The following is a 15,217-nucleotide window of genomic DNA, read 5'->3' on the forward strand; positions in this document are numbered from 1 at the left end:
ACCCTTTCCTCTCTTGTCATCAATTTCCCCTCTCCACTCCACTGCTTAGTTTTCTATTGTCTCTCCAGTTTGACTCACCATCTTCTTCCTTCCCACTCATCTGGCTTTTATCTTGAAAATTTCATTTATTGTCCTTTTTCTAAAAACCACCAGAATCACATTATTTCCACCCCACTCACTTTGTTTCTTTTAATCATCCATTTGCCACTGCTCATGCCAATTCTTCTCTCTCTCCCTCTCTCTCTCTTTCTGATACGACAGCTATGTGCTTTAAACAGAGATGTTGGCCTGGGGCTTGCACACCTTCACAGGCAAGGCTGTGACAACCGAGCCTTACCTGAGGCAGGATGCCGGCAAAGCATCAAAGCGAAGGGACATAAAAAGAACTGGCCTGACAGACACTTGAACAGAAGCCTCAAATACTATCCAACAGCTGCTATACCTGCAAAATGCTAAAATAAAATAATACCAGAGATATGCTTTAAGAGTTGTCAAAATAGGTTCAGATTGAGTTTATGTCAATCAATTAGATTTATACAAAAAATCCTGATCATTCAAAGGTTCCATTCCTCAATTGTGAAGATTTAAGACATTTCTTTTCATATTGAACTAAAAACCTTTGGATTTTTGACTATTTTTCACACACAAAAAAAGGACAGTTGCTTGTTACAGTCCTACAAATATTTGTCACCCAGATGGATGTGCAGTAGAATTCTTATTTTTGAGTCTCAAAACCTAAAAATCCACTCTAATTCTGTTCCACACCTCTTGTTTTTATATTACTGTGGGTTTAAAAGTAGAAATGATTAGGGTTAATGGATGTAACTTGTTACCTTATCAGTGATAAAATACCTAATGAAGCGTGCTCCTGAGAGATTTTTTTGGTCGAGGCCCGTAATTACAAAACGGTGTTTCAATTTTATAATCTTACACAGACCAATCTTATAGAGACCAATGCAGTACCTGTATTACATGTGAAGTCTTGCTCTGAAATAAGTGCCTATTTCCTTGTTTGAATACAGAATTCTCCAAAACAATGCCACTCTAATCTATTGTGTTAAGAAGCTGTCTGCTATATTTAACAAATAGCAAACACATATCAATCTCCTGGTGAAGTTGGAAAAGGCCTGGACCTCAGGTCTGTCTCTCCTGCATCTTAACTAGCTGGTTTCCCAGACAGAAGCAGAAAAACTCCTCAGAGCATTGTTAACTGTCCTTCATGAAAGCACACTGCCCCTTTGGCCCGAGTCAATGGAGAGTCAAACACCGTAAACGACTTGGCAAATGCACAACACACACAAAAGGAACAAAAAGTCCAAGACTATTACTGCGGGAAACCTAACATTGAAAATAAATCCCTTTCATCACAGGTAGTAAACACTTTCAGTCCAATGTCTTCAATTTAAGTAAACCATGATCCCACAGTGTAGCAATGTTTGTATAAGAATGTCAAGCTGTGAGTGAAGCGTACCATTCTGTTGTTTGACAGCGAATAAAAGCAGACTGCTGAAGGACTCCGGAGTCGCCGATTGTAAAACATCTGGATAAACTGATCATTTATCACACAGAGGTATTCATTCTTTAAGCCCTTCCATGATGTCCCGCCAAAGTGCTGCAGAGCCATAACGGTTCCGAGCTCGTAAACACAGGTGTCAAGAGACAGCTGCTTGGAGCATGACGCTATAAATGTTAAAGGAAATTTGACCTCCACAAGAAAATGTCTGGGTGGTGGACCTAACCCAACCTTACCAGACACATGCCAGTCAAAACACTGGCCTGACTGAGAAAACTACAGGTTCATGCCAGGTCAAAAAGAGATGAGAACACACCACATTTTGTAACTGAATATGTATGGTGGATTTTCTCATGTGAATGATCTGGTTTGGGTATGAACATGGTTTGCAACGCTTTATCTTATTTCGGTTGTAGGCCAACTGATCTGGCTCCAATATTTTAGCAGTAGTTTAACAAATATTATATTACAATGGCCACAATGTTTGAAATGACTGTCCGTCCTAACTAGTGACCTAAACAACCATGTCAACTCGTCTGTCCTGCATACCATTTTTGGGGCAAAGAAACTTAGTTGCAAATATTCTAAATATTCTAAATAGGGTGGTGGGGGTGCACAAAACAAATCATTCTTTCCTCAAACTCGCGGCCATTATTTATTGATAGGCAATTATGAGTCTCATTGGAGACGGGAACAGGAGGGGGGGAAATCAACCACCGTCTGTGGCTGAGCAGTTGTGAGTGTCGCTCACAAGCATGCTTTTCTACGCGCAGATACAAGACAGTGTGACGCCCCTGCTATTTATGTGTGCTGCATTTGAGACTAATTAAGCTTCATTAAGGGAGTTGAATTTCTAACTTCTGCCTCTTTTTAAGTGCACATCTCCTTTCTCTTCATAAAAAGTAAAGCATGCAGTATTTGCAAGCAAGTTGCTTCAAATACTGTATAAAGACATTTCATGGAGTCTTACATAAAGGCAAAATTATCTGTCAAAGTTACAATGATTGAATGCTAATTAAATTTAACAGTATTCTCTATTTTTTGTTTTCACTGTGCTCTATTTACTGGCTTTAAGGAGCCTATGAACGCAAAGAATGGAGTCATGGCCTTCTATTCACCAGTCACACTGAAGCAAAATATGAGTCAAAGCCTGATCATTGATGTGTTTGTTCACTTGTCCATCGCTCTCTGATAGGTCTCACACACACAGTCCTGATGAAGCAGATGAGCTCCATTTGAGTGATGACCTTATTACACAAAATAACTATATATGTATATGTACTGTATTTTAGGGCTTTCATTTTGATTGATTTGATTTTACTTATTTAGCCATGAGTCTGTTATGCTCAAGAGAAATATTGCAATATCTACTTTCTAAAAAGGTTTTCCCCTGTATCAGCTCCAGTTAGGCGATTGCATGGACACTATTTCCTTTGAGTCTGTAAGAAAGCAAAATTAATTTTAGAAATTGGAGAGCAGCAAGTGACTCATGGGGCTCACTGTGATCCTGTTTTCAATTACAGGCACTAAAGAAAATTTTTTTTCTTGCTTCCAGCAGTATCAAATTACTTTGTTTTTTGTAAATAAGGCCAGCAGTCTCCTACACCACAAAGCATTTTGGAGGGGAGAAGAGAGTTGAGAGCAAGGAGAGGAAAGGAGCAGAAATCCGAAGTTGGAAGAAAAGATAAAGTCAAGAAGAAGGCAGGACTGTGGGGATAAGCATGAGATTAAGAGGAGAAGCAGGAAAGGAAAAGGACTATTGAGTAGGGGGAGGTAAAAAAGATGAGGTCAGGGCAGAGGAAGGAGTGTGGAATGGAGGAGGCAAGGAGGAAAAAGTTTGAGAAAAATAAAAAGTGATTTATTCCACTTCCATTCGTCACTAACTACACACAGGCCTCCAAACAGGGATGTAAATACAGTGAATGCAGCTAAACATGTCAAGGCACTGAAACTACGAAGAACTATGAAGACCACTGAGACTGTGTCGTCTATGTTTAGTGGAGATGTGGTCAAAACCACTGAGCCTTGCCTCAGCTGTCCAGGGTGTTGATCTTGACAGCGTGGCGTGCAGGTCATGGGTCACGTCCCAGTTTAGGTTGGAAAAGAATTGCACTGAGGTTAGTCCCAGTATGACAACCCAGTGGTTTGACCTTCTCTACAAACTGACCTGAATCACTAGAGAGGAATCCAGAGAAAGACATGGACAGGAAACTTGGACCAGGAAAAGTTCATAGAAGAGTGACTCACTGAGTGATTCTACAAATTCCCTTCTCTTTATTTAGACACTTTTATGACTGTGCAATGCAGAAAGTACCAACTACTCTCTATTTTAATGAGCCATCGCATAATGTTTTCTTTTCTCTGCTGGAAAAGAAAAATCGAACAACACTCTTAAAACAAATAAGTATTCAAGAGGGGTCATCTTGATAACTCTTATTATCATATTATTATAACTATCATATACCAATATACACAATGGTATTAGTTCCATTAAACCACAATGCCAGATTTTTTCAAGAGTTCTCGCAACCATGAACATAAACGTTGAAATACAAATCACTTGGCCTTATAATATTTTTAGGTTGCAAAATGCTAGCCAGAAACTTTAACATCAGTGCTTGTGAACTGTTAAGTATAAATGGAATGTAAGTACTCATCATGCAAAATATAAACAGTCACTTTGAAAGTGAAGTTTCTGTGGCTGAGCATAACAAATATCTTTCACTATGCACAGTACATCCAAGTGGGCAAGCAGCTTGAAAGCAACACACGTTAGTGGACTGATTCACTAAATAGGTCTTTTGCATCTCTTTTCCTGTCTAAAATCTTTTCATGGAGCACTCTTTGAAACCATCTGCTCCACTTCTCCCTTATTTACATTCCCTGACAGGACAAAGGAGGTTTGTTGTCAGGTCTCATCTTAACATGGCTACATTTGATTTGATTGTGACCTAGATGCTTCTTCAGAAGTGTGTGGGCTGCTGCAAACTGTATGTGATGCGATAAAATCAAAAACGTTCCTGTGAGGCCCTTCCAGAGGATCTCGAGCTTATTTTTTCCAGTTGATTTTCCCCAAAAGGAGAATATTACTCAAACACAACTGAAACATTTGCAAAGAGAGAACAAAGTGCATGTGGCCATGAAATTACATTGCATTTGGGTTTCCAAGCAGCCCTCCAGCACAGAATCAATTAGATACTCCAGACCACATGGGTTTGGGACAGACCCAGGAGATGGACATAAACACCCATGCACACACACCAGGACACTTTTTCCCACCCTCTGACAGTGAATCCCTTAATAAAACTGGGAAATTGGAGTGTTTGTGCAGCAAAGCCTGGTTCCCAGAGTCCTCATCATTCAGATCTCTGGGGAAATCTGCCCTCTGACCCCTGCAGGGTCCAACTCTCTAATCGTGTCACCTGGCACTAGACACTGTGTGTGTGTGTGTGTGTGTGTGTTTGGGTGTTTGTGTGTGCATCCATCTGGTGTCAGATCAGTTCATGCTTTCGTCTATTCATTAAATGTGCAATGTATGTCTTGTGTGCACAATCCAGAAATGTATATTCATGTTTGTAGAGGTGCTTGATAACGCCCCGTCACTTCCACAGAGTTACAACCAATGCTTCAGTCCGTCTTCACAACAGTCACGGTATGCCAAATCTACAACTTGCATTCATGTCAGTGCATTAAGCTTCAGCAGCTAGTGCTCCTTCGCAGCCAGTTGAGAAATGTAAGTAAATTGCAGTAATGACAGTAGAAGCCCACAGGTTTGTCTAGACTGCCAGAGGAATGTGTTCAGTCTCCACACTGTGGTGGTGCACAAGAGAGCTGTTGTCTTTCTAGGCTGTTCAACTTTGCACTGACACGAAGCAGCTCACAAGAAAAAAATGAGTCCTGCAACTGCAACAAAGTGTTTTTTGCTCAGCTGAGTCAGTTTATCATGATAAACAAGAATGCATAACCTTATGGTCCAATGTGTGGCTTATTTATTTAATTTCTAACTGAACATCTACATTTAAGGAAAGCAATTCCACAGCAACACTACATTCTTCACATAAGTGTCACTGCAGACAGCATTTTTAAGCAATATTCTGGGCCAAAGCGACTGCCACACATTAACCCCCAAGTGTGTTTACACAAAAGTTAAATGAATCAGGAAGTTGCCAATTTTCTGATGCTAATTTCCTGGCAAAGAGGGAGAATAATAAGTTAGCTAGCTATTATCTGCTAGCTGCTCACTGACGGGAGTCATTAGCCAGGCGAAGGTAGCCAGCCAGTGTAGTTTTTTTTTATCTAAGTGCACAGGTCAAAGTGTATCAGTGAAATGGTTGGCTGACAGCGAACTTGGGTCAACAGGGGGCTCAGGAATCTGACCTCTGTTCTCACACATACTTCACACCAGGCACAGCAATCAGAAGAAGTCAAACTCATAAAACAAAATGCGTGCAAAATCAATCAATCAAGCATTTTTTTTTTCCATCTTATCTGTTGTGTTATTTGTCAGTCTAGGTGATTTGGTGTGAGTTGCTGAATTTTGGAGATTTTAGCTCTAGAGAAGTCTGCCTTCTCTTGTTATGAGTAGTGTCATTTAGGAACCATTTCCTTTCCCTATCACAGGCAAAGGGAGAGATGCATTGACTCATGGATGAGAGGCTTGAGACCACTCATAAAATGTTGCTGTGAGCGTGCACAAACACACGCCCATCATTCCATCAACACAATCAGCACAAGGCATCCTTTGGCTCTCTTGACTAGCTCCACAATCTATGTGATATAAAGCCTGTCGCACTGGTCCTTTCCAGGCCTCAGGAGCAGTATTTATGGACTGTGACTGACCCACATACAAAGCTCAAGAGTACATTAACAGACAAATCCATCAGAAGATCCAGCTACTGCCTGTGATCATTTTCTAGGTCCCAATATGAGTTTAACATGGATATCTGCGCCGATGGTTGACTAATTGTTATTCCTTTTTAATTCTAGTCTCATCTTTTACGATCTGACTGTATGAAATCCAAAGCCATACATTCAAAATAGTTAGCAGTTAGTTAGTTAGTTATTGTTGTTAATACATCATAGTACATAATGAGTTACAGCTGATCTATATTTGATATATTACTGAATATAACTAAAACTACATCTTATGCCTCATGTTTACACATTTTTCTGATAATGAAGACAATGACCATGCACTTCTACACACTAGAAAACACAAACTTGCTTTTCTGAGAATGTAAGTCATGTCTTGCTACAAAGAAAAGACACCTTATCAATTTTACATTTCAGAGCTCCGGGTACATTCATGAAATATTTTGCATTTCAAAGCCGGGATGCTGAATTCCACAACAGATACATAATCTTACTGCTCTGCCATACTGGCTGACTCACAACATAGACAGACACACAAAGGTAATGGTGACCTTTTCAGCATCCCATCAAACACTGGTGAAAGGCCACCGTCTGTTCTCGCCTGCCAATGCACAGGGGCCACAACAGAGCTCCTTTCAACAGCTGTGTGTGTCAAAGTGTGTGTACGTGTGTGCACGCTTGTGAGGCAAAACAGAGGCGGGTGACTCTCTAAAAAGGTGAAGGGCGGTTGCTGTTTTCCATCAGCTTGATATCATCAGAGAGCAATGCCTTGTATTCCCTTCGGTCAACTCTGGACAACAAAGTCTGTGTGAATGGTAAAGGGTGAGGGCTTTCTTCTAACGGCTGCCACATCAGCCAGTTAGCAAAGAGCTCACACTATCACTTTCTCATTTAAACATAGATGGACAAGCCACAGTGAAAAAATAAACATGACAGAGAAACATAAGATGTATGGGATGAACAAAACAGCTCAATCACCACAAAAAGAGAGGATATCCTTCAATTTTGGTCAAAATATGATACATAGGGTTTCCCACTGCAAAGGAATATGGATGAGTTTCCATCGATTACCATTAGCTTAGAGGATTCCTTCACTGAACTTTCCAAACAGAACTTCAACTAAATAATTCCCGACAGCAGTCTGTGGAGCCTACTAACCACATGTGTGGAGCTAACCTTCCACTTCTGAGTGCTCGCTGCATGATTGGGTAATAGATCACAGTGGACTATGTGAGGAGGGAGGAAACATGAAAAAAGCAGAAGACTGAATCTGAGCAGCGCATATGTTATGTAGAGGCAGATTGATTACAAAACTTGCCAACGAAAGACAGGGAACGTAAAACATGAACAATAATAATTATGCACAAGCACGTACACACAAACACACAAATGGAAAACATGCTAAGCTTGAGTGCAGAAACGAATCAGCTTCTCTGCAAAAGCTGAACTCCAAACCCATTTTTCCTGATGTATCAACACAGCCACTATAAATGTCAGCATATTAAGCTTAAAAGTGAACTCCTAAAAACAACACTTTGACATACATAAACAGCTGTGCTCCTAAGTTAAGTATGAAAGGCACGCAGAGATATTTATCAAGTATGTGGAAACAACAGATGATCAAATCTCTTCTTCCAGGGAAGAGGAGGAACATGCACACACGAAAGGAGGACTACGACAAAGCAAAAAAACATTTACTCCCTCTTCTTTCAACTTCTTTCTCCCAAACGCACACATTACACACATATGCACCCACGCACACACACTCTCTTGCCCGGCATGCAAAACACTCACCGTGTGTGAAGTGTGTGTATGTGTGTATGAGTCGTCCCCTGCCAAAGTGCAGCGCTCCAGTGAGAGGCCAAACTCTGCTGTGGCTCTGGAAGCTCCCTGCCTGCCCCTCCCTCCCATGCTTGTCATGTGACTCTGCATACAAGGCAACAAGACACGCCCACTTCCTTCTAACATCCCCCCCTCCTGTTACAACAAAGCTAAATAAAGAGCCAACCTGTATGCACGAAAGGCAAATTTTAGCAGGGGACTTTAGCCTTAATCTATGAAAAAGTACAGTTTAAACAACACTTAAGGTGTGCAAGAGAAAAGGCAGAGGCTGTGTGAATATATCTCAGCTAAGGCCCACTGCAACCCTTGGGCAGCTGTATGTCCCTCTCCTACGCTCCTAGGATAATTTACAACCTCAATTACCTGCCCTGACCCTCTCATCTGCTCCTCAGGCTCTGCATTCATCACATCCCTCTCATTCCTCTCACACAGACCTCAGACACATCAAACTACTAAGATTCCCTTTGCCATCCTATCTGTTGCTGCTCTACTCAACTTTACCTTTAGCTTTCAAGATAAAAACATACACTTTAGTGCACAACACTTCAGCATCCATGAATCAGGGGTCAAAGTTTTGGAAAATACGGACTCTCTACCTGACATTCCTATGTCAGGGGTATGGAGATTCAGTGTTGCATAATTTCAAAACCACTGTACTGAAATCTTTTTGGCATTTCCCATCAACAATAAACACGCATTTCATTAACTAGCATCATGAAAAAAATATTTTATTAACACAAAAAATACTATCGTCAAATATGAAGATCACACAACATCATTTGAGGATGCAGTCATTAGCACAACAGAGCAGAACATAAAAGTACTTTTCAAACATTAATCTATGATGTTTTTAGCAGAAGGGTGGCAGTTAAAGGATAGTAGAACTCTTATATTTTCAAACCTGAGAGTGAACCAATTACTTTGGCTGATTACTATTCTTGTGGGGCATGTATATTTGTGTGATTAAAGAGGAGAGGAAACAGCTGTCTCCAGCCTTGCAGGAAGTGTAATTATATACCAGTGCAGGGGCTTGAGTGTAACCTTACGGCCACATGAGCAGACACACACACACACACACACACATAGGGCAGCACCTGCATTCCTCCAGATGACGAGTCATGTTTCTGAAAAAACAGGCATAACAGGCTGATTTGTTTCATTTCATTGCGCTGGATTAGCTGCCAAGATAAACCTTTTCTCAGCACGCGCTGGCACCTCAGTGGTGAATGGCTGCTACCCCGCTGCAGAATTTATATTAGTCAATCTAACCAATCTGAAGCAATGTCATGGGCCTTAAAAATTCTGCACTATACCACCACACAGTATATAAAGCACACAAGATGCAAAAAAAAAAAAAAAAGAAGAAAAAAACCCCCCTCAACACACAAACAAAGATAGTGCAATCAAAACCAGGTCTTACCAAATAAGGAGTTAAAATAAACTCCTGTTGTACTCTTGTTTTACAATGTGGGAAATGGGACATTTTCCCAAGCAGAGGGCCCCCCTGTCTTAAAACCAGTTGGTCGTCGCCTTCTCTCTTTACATTTCTCCCTCTCTGAAACTCTTTATCACCCCCAATAAAAACTTGGTGCTTCAACTGGAGATGCTCAAATTGATATAGAGCCAACAGGGGTTACCAGAGGGTTTAGAAGCTACACGAGTGAGTTTGCTGGTTCATGCACCACCTCAGCTCCATTTGTGTGTGCTTAACAGCACAGCCCACTGGGGAAGCATCTATTGGTCTGTGGATTTTACAAATCTATGATGATGCAGACATGACCATAGGAGGATATTACACAACCACTTTGTTAACCCGTAACATACATTTTTACAATGATAGAGCAACAGGGCACATTTTGGTGAACTGAAAGGGAGGGAAAGAAATTTTATTGAACATAAACATGCAAGATGTTCTTTGCCCTCAATGCAAAACATGTTAAAATGAAATTCAGTCTGTAGCATTAGGTGCAGTCTTATTTCAAAGACTTATGATTGTAAAGTGTACCCATCCACTTGGCTGACACGTCAAGTCAAGTTGAGATCTTTTTTGTTCCAGCAGGGATTAAACTTTTCAGATTCCAAAGTCTGCATAGTTCAAAATCAGGTGTGTAAAATGGAATAGAACCAGTTAAATAAATTTCCCTTACGGTTCCGAGTCACCACTGACACCCAGCATACCCCAGGTCATTGTAGGAGCTATAAATACAACTTAAGCTGACGCCTGATTTTACAGATGTTAACAGGTTTAAAAAGAACATTTTGTACAATTAAAAATGATTTCCATTCTCTCCACTGTAAACAATCGTCTTAAAAGTCTCCTGAGTGTGCACTTCATAAGTGCAGACTGAGCCAACCGTCATTTGTTTGATCTGACATAACTTGGCGTGTACTCCTTTCTTACAGAGTTTCTGCCCTGCTGGGGACATGGCCATGTCAGATAAAAAGATCATTTTGAGGAGAAGGGGGATTTAGTGACAGAAAGCCAATGGCAGTTGCTGATGTTTCTCGGCAGCGCTTCGCCAATATGATGTCATCTATTGGCAGTTGGAGCATAGTGCTGCCTGGCTGACCCCGACAGCGTTCCTCACAGCTGTCCAAGGTCTTTTATAACACAGAAACACGATGGATAGAAGTAGCAGCACTCACTGGGTGCATTAAGTTAAATGCAGCAAATGTGCAGAGTAAAGTGCATGCCACTAACATTTGTGAGCATAACTGTATCAGAGGGAACATGTGGGGACATCTTGTGGCCAAAGAGTTTGCTTAATTAGCAGACTGTGGGCTGTAGTGCTTTGGGAGGATGAATGGATGGAGTTTCAGTTTCAATTCTGCAGTGGAACAAAAAAGTAATTCATTTCCGATATGAAAAAACATGACAATGAATTTTAATGAATTATCAGTATCTGTAGCTGCACTGTTGAACAGTACATGTTGACATTTCTAAAAGGAAATGAAAAACAATTATGAGAGTATTCCTATCCAGAATCGTTTGCATGATGCTCTTGTGCTGCCCATGTGAAAGATGTGGGTGGTGACCACAGAGAAACTAAATGTTTCCTTTGTGTGGACTCGCTTTCTGCCTTTTCCGAAGGGAATACATCAGTGTCGGTGTGTGTGTGTGTGTGTGTGTGTGTGTGTTTGTGTGTTATTGGAGGTGTCACATGAATCCACTTCTCTGGGAAGAACGGAAGTACTTCTCTGGTTCAAATCATTTATAGTCAACAAAAAAACAAACACTGAAACCAGCTTCTTTGGCCTCACAGTGGCCCATCTCACTGAACTGTGCCATATGCTGTAGTATGTATACAAACAGATTTAGAAGGCTGCTCTGATATTTGTTGATTCTTTAAATGTAAACTGGTATGGACTTTAAAGGCAGTATGGCAAAACCTTTTAAAGCTCCAAAAATGAGACTCTCCAGGTGTGTGAGACCATCTACCTGTGTGACAGCATCTCCTGCTGGCTGCTGGTAGAGTTGCAGCAGTCCAGGCTGCTGAACATGGGCAATAAAACTCAAAACACTATCTTAAATTTAACTATTATTTCTTTTACATATAATCACAAGAGGAACATAAAGAGTTGAGCTGTTTAACTCGTACCCTGCTACATATTTACACTGGAGAAAAATATCTAAAATGAATATTATACAACACTCCAATGAAAACATAATAAAAGAGCAGCGATAAAAGCAGGTATGTACTGCAATTACAAACTGATCACTGATTAGTGAATAAGTTTAATAATAAGCAAGGCACTAGAACAAATCTCTTTGTGGTCCAAAGGATACACCACCTGCACAAACATGGACCTGCAGAAACAAGTGTCCTAACCCTGGTCATATGATTCCCAGATGACTCACAGTATTAATCCTCTCTTTTCAGATTTGTTCCATTAAAAACTACACATAATAGAAAAAACAAAAAACATATTTTAACATAATAATCCTACAGGCACAGGCACATGTGCTGGTAAACCCCAACAAACACTGAAATAGAATACTCTTTTTAGTCTCTTGAATACAGAAGTAAAGTTCGTATCATAGAGTAGAATAAAACTTCCTGTAGTCACCATAAATTCTAGTTGCTAGTTTCATTTCCTGGGAAACAATAAAAGAGTTACGCCTACCCATTCAAATACACACATCAGACCAAACAGATCAGATATCCAACGGCGGCACTAATGCAGGTGAGCTCTCTTAATTTCTTGATTTACAATGAAAGTGTTTCATATTATTGGTGAAGAATTTACCTCAAGGATTCAGTATGAAGCAGTTTTTTAATAAAATACCAACTATAAGATTTTCACTTGATAGATTAAATACTATGCAGGATTCCACAAACAACCGTCTCTCTTCAGGAGACCTTACTGCTACTCTGAATGGTGTGTTTTCAAACAGCAACTGACAAATCCTCTATAGTATGAACACAGGCTGCTAACTCCTCAACTTCAGATGATTTTTGAATACATTTTAGCACATACAAACAAATAATGTGGATTCTAAGAATGTACAGTATGGATATATGATATGGGCATTAAGTTTTTCAATATTTATACAGGATGAAGAAGATGTCAGGAAGAGTCACTAGTTGCTGCGTAGCTCTGCTTCTTGTCCTGACCTCTGTGTCAGCTGTACAAAGGCTCAATTCAATCGAAGACTTGAAGAAAATCAACTTTGGCCCATCTGTGCCCAAGCACAGTCTTATGCTGCTCCACTGGTTTGCCAACATAGTTGACATCGACTATAACAATGTCATGCGGCTGACATTTGACCCAAATAGTGGAGATTATGGCTCACATCATTACGGTAACTATGAGGGACTGTTGGACCAACTGCCTCAAGGATTCCGGTACTACACTGTTGGCAATCTCAATCAAGCCACATCTGAGCAACTTCCAGATTATGTTGTCCATCCCCCAATGGAGTATGTGGGAGAAAACAGGGACAGGATCATAATTAGAGTCCGGGGGCAAAGGATAGACCAAGTGTACATCACACAGCATTATGACACTTCTGAGTATCAGGGGACACTTTATGATCCAGATCATACCTACCAGATCACCGTTAATCTCTTAAAACAGATCAGATACTTTTCTGTGAGAGATGGCCAATGGTCACTGTTGAGCCTAAGAAACCACTTTAGAAGCAATGCTGATGAATTCAACATCAGAATCAGGTGGGGCAACCTTGCTTGCCTGGGACTGTTCTTGTTCATTGTCCAGGAAAGGTACATCTATAATGAACAAAGCAGATCAGAAAACAGACAAAATCTTTGGGGTGATGGTGGAGCCAGCAGGATCAGAGATTCAGGCAGTCAGTACAACTCTGAACCCTCCGTTGATAGGGGGGCGCAGTGTTGTTTGTTTTGTGTTGTCATTATACTTGTGTGCTTCATTAGCTTTTTGACTATGTTCAATAAAAGATTGAGATAAAGCCTCAGTCTAACATGTGACAAGAAACCAAATACTTTAGATCACCCATCTCAAATGGTGTGTTAAAAAGGGCTAAGAGTGTTCAGGGATTCAGTCCTATCCAGTCAGTCATTAAATTTTATTCAGACTTCAGGACCAGATAATATAAATCAGCAATCAGTAAAATAGGGTGGTTTAATATGTTCTTCAACTTTCAGAATTTGACCAATGTGGCATTATTTAAGACAATTGCTGTAAATAACACTGAACACTTGGATGGATTTTTATCTGCCTGTAAAATTTACAGAAACATCACAAAAGATCAAAAACAGGATGACAAATTAGACATTTTACCAAGGGGTTGTGTTTCGCCAAGACCAGATCTGGACATTTTAAGCGTTATAGCTCCTTTTACATGATTGCATTTTATGAATGACAGGAGAAGTTTGTCTTTATTAAAACAAGTACTGGAACTGCAAAATGTTTTGTATTTTATGATAATGCACTGCTCTGGCATGGTAATTAAGCTCCAAGCTTCCTTATTCTATAATGTCAAATCTAATACTGACTCACAGCTCATTCTGTGTCTGATAAAGATAAAGAGAATGAAAATGGCTCTGATGGATTAACAAAAGAGACGAGTGGGACAGCCCTCACAGATAATGTTTTAGCATCAAATATTGTTTGTATTCTTTCTGTTGTGTTGAAAATTGTGTGAAACTAAAATGCATCATTCAGACTCATGTCAGTGTTGTTATTTTTCTAAGAGAAAAAAAGGGGGACACGGTTGGACAAGGTTTCCAAGCAGAGCTTTGCATATTTCACAAGATGATTAATTTCCCTCACTTCCCCTGTTTTTAACGTTGTGGCTGATGGGTGTATTCTGACAACTGCTGACCTGGTATCTGTGAAAAGTAATGTTCTCATATGTTTTGTAGTTGGGGTTTTCAAAACAAGTCCTGTCTTTTTTTCTAACACCATTATTGCACTAATATAAGTAGATAAAAATATAGCCCTTTATGAATGGTGAAATATTGTATGGATCAGTATCAACTTTAAAAAACAAACCAGACAGTGGCCTTCCTGTTGACCCAGTGGTCAAAATCCACTAGGTCCTTTAAATCCAACTGGACATCTACAGTTGCAGGTCAGCCTCATCTCTAAACCCATGAAGCTTGGCACAATCTACTGCATTTGTCCGATACGGGGAAATGAGTAAAGAGGAAAGTCTATCCAAACACATGCACTATCACTCACCCTGGAACCACCAGCACTGCTTGTTGCAGCAGTTTCGTGGTAACTGCCTGCACTCACGTAAACACGCAGATCACATACTTGACGGTAGCTGACAGAACGCAGGTGAGATATCTTTTTTGATAACCACTAGTTTTGGATTTACCCTTACATTATGTCACGTGATTGGTAAAACATTTAAATGAAGTCTTCTTTGTGATCTCTGTCTTTTGTGTAACTATCCCACACAAACTCAACAAGAAAACACTGTGCTGACACAGAGTGAACTTCCTCAAAAGACTAACTCTAGAGAGGCAGCTCTGTCAGCCTGCATGCACAGACACAGAA

General features: G+C 40.3%; 1 protein-coding gene across 5 annotated transcripts in view; it reads right to left on the bottom strand.

Annotated features, from left to right (window-relative positions):
• The window catches only part of LOC119013378 (septin-9-like), an 83,549-nt gene that overhangs the window by 12,406 nt on the left and 55,926 nt on the right, over positions 1-15,217 (bottom strand). The window contains exon 1 of one of the 5 annotated variants that reach the window (XM_037087845.1): positions 8,180-8,276. The exons of the other annotated variants lie outside the window; for them this stretch is intronic. The gene's annotated coding sequence lies outside the window, so the exon portion shown is untranslated. Of the gene's footprint in view, positions 1-8,179; positions 8,277-15,217 lie in introns of those variants that run through there. 5 annotated transcript variants of the gene reach the window in all.

Source organism: Acanthopagrus latus, chromosome 23 (genome assembly GCF_904848185.1).
Source record: "Acanthopagrus latus isolate v.2019 chromosome 23, fAcaLat1.1, whole genome shotgun sequence".
NCBI classification, from domain to species: domain Eukaryota; kingdom Metazoa; phylum Chordata; class Actinopteri; order Spariformes; family Sparidae; genus Acanthopagrus; species Acanthopagrus latus.